The following is a 1755-nucleotide window of genomic DNA, read 5'->3' as shown; positions in this document are numbered from 1 at the left end:
CCACCCACCCACCACACCGCCAGCCCAGCCCAGCCCGGAGGGGGCTCCCTCCTCCCGCCTGAGCCCCGCCTCCGCTCCCAGCCTCCCCGGAGGCACGCACATCTCGGCAGGGGCTGGAAATAGAAGCCACTGCTCACTGCTGGGGAGATAAGGGGCGTCCGGGCCTCCCTCTGACAACCTGTGGGGGAAGGAGGGTGACAGGCCGGGGTGTCGCTGGACGGTTCAGCTCCCCGGCCCACTCCAACCTGCAGCCCTGCCCCCACAGCCCCCGCTGCCCAGGATGCAGACCAGAAGGTGACCTTGAGAGCTTCTCCGGGGGAGGGGGAGGCTCTGCCCAGGCCCTGCCCTCCGGCCCCCCAGCCCCCTTCCCTCCTGAGGCTCAGGGCTTCCTGCCTGCCTGCTGCCACCCAGGCCTGAGCAAGGTAGCCCCTACCCTTCCTGCTGGGCAGACAGGCCCTGAGGAGTAACCCCCCGCCCAGGAGTGGGGAGTGGGCACACTGGGGAGCAAGGGCCGGGTGCGCCAGCCTTGGAGGCCCCGCACGGGCTGCTGCCCTGTGGCCCCGGGGCCAGGGCCATCTCATGCCGACTAGAGTCGTCCCCATGGGGCCTGCCTGCCGGGCCTCCCACACCCTCGGGGAGCCCAGCCTGGGTCCCGCAGCCGGAGCTCCAGGATCCTGATGTCATCTGCCAACGTTGCCAGGACGACGGGGCACAGGAAGACTGGTGATCCGGTGGATGCCATGCCACTGTGGCCCCAGGGGAGGGATCTGCCCCCACGCCTGGCCCCGCCACCTCAGGGCCCTGCCTGCTCACCTGGAGCCTCCCTGGTCCCTGTCACCCTCCGTGGCCTCAGGTGGACGCTGTTGCTCTGTGTCCATTGGTCAGTGACGCTGCCCACCAGGTCCAGAATAGCCCTGGGGCACGAGGGAGCCTGAGGCCTGGAGCTGTGGCTGGGGGCAGGGCACTGTCCCGTGCTCTCCAGGGCACCTGGCCAGGGCCGGATGCCATTCCTTGGACCCACCCCGTTCTCTCTCCAGGCAGGGCTGGGCCCGGGACCTCCCCCCAGACACCTGTGCGGCCAGGCCGCCTCCACAGCGGTCAGTCCTGCCACTGTCAGAGGTGGAGTGGCAGGAGGGAGGGAGCCTGGCCGGGGCTCCCTGGTGGAGAGGGCACGGTAACTGCCACTTGGCGGGCACCAGGCCATGAATTAAATTATTCAGGGACACCTGAACCGGCCTGAGCAAGGAGCAGGCTGAGAATGAGTGACCGGGGCGAGCCCCACAGCTGGCCGCCCTGTCCAGGAAGGGACCCAGTCCTCCTGCCCGCCTCCTCCTGGGCTGGCTCGGGGCCAGAGCCGGGCGCCAGAGGGGGCTGGTCAGGCTGGTCGGTCAGGCTCCGGGGAATCTTGTGTTTCAGTGGCTGTAGGGTGTGAGTGTGAGTGGGGGGGTGGGGTAGCCACCCCAAGGAGCTGGCCAGGGCAGGGAGCCAGGAACCCTGGGTTCGGGAGGTTGGGGACACTGGCTGCTCCTCCACTCCACTGGTGAGGGATGGGGCCAGGCTCCGCCCGTCTCCGGCAGGAGAGTGGGTGAGGGGTGCTGGTCCTGTCACCTGGGCCTGGAGGGGTCTGTCCGCCCCACAGGTTGAGGCTCAGCTGGGGCTGGGGGCCCAGAGAAGGGCCTATGGTGAGGGGAACCCCCGAGAGGAGGGCGGAGGGTCCTCCAGGTCCCCCCCCAGGTGGGAGTGCGGCGGGGTTAG

The 1755-nt window shown here is 69.8% G+C and overlaps 2 protein-coding genes across 2 annotated transcripts in view; both read left to right on the top strand.

Annotated features, from left to right (window-relative positions):
• The window catches only part of CRIP2 (cysteine rich protein 2), a 27455-nt gene that overhangs the window by 3816 nt on the left and 21884 nt on the right, over positions 1–1755 (top strand). The gene's annotated exons all lie outside the window — the stretch shown is intronic.
• Positions 1–1755, top strand: part of MTA1 (metastasis associated 1) — a gene marked incomplete at its 5' end in the record, with an annotated part of 29298 nt that overhangs the window by 17870 nt on the left and 9673 nt on the right. Inside the window, one exon of the mRNA XM_015566732.1 lies at positions 419–422. The remainder of the gene's footprint in view (positions 1–418; positions 423–1755) is intronic.

Source organism: Myotis davidii, unplaced genomic scaffold (assembly GCF_000327345.1).
Source record: "Myotis davidii unplaced genomic scaffold, ASM32734v1 scaffold472, whole genome shotgun sequence".
Classification (NCBI taxonomy): Eukaryota; Metazoa; Chordata; class Mammalia; order Chiroptera; family Vespertilionidae; genus Myotis; species Myotis davidii.
Note: the sequence above shows the minus strand (reverse complement) of the source record. Positions and strands in the feature narration are given on the sequence as shown.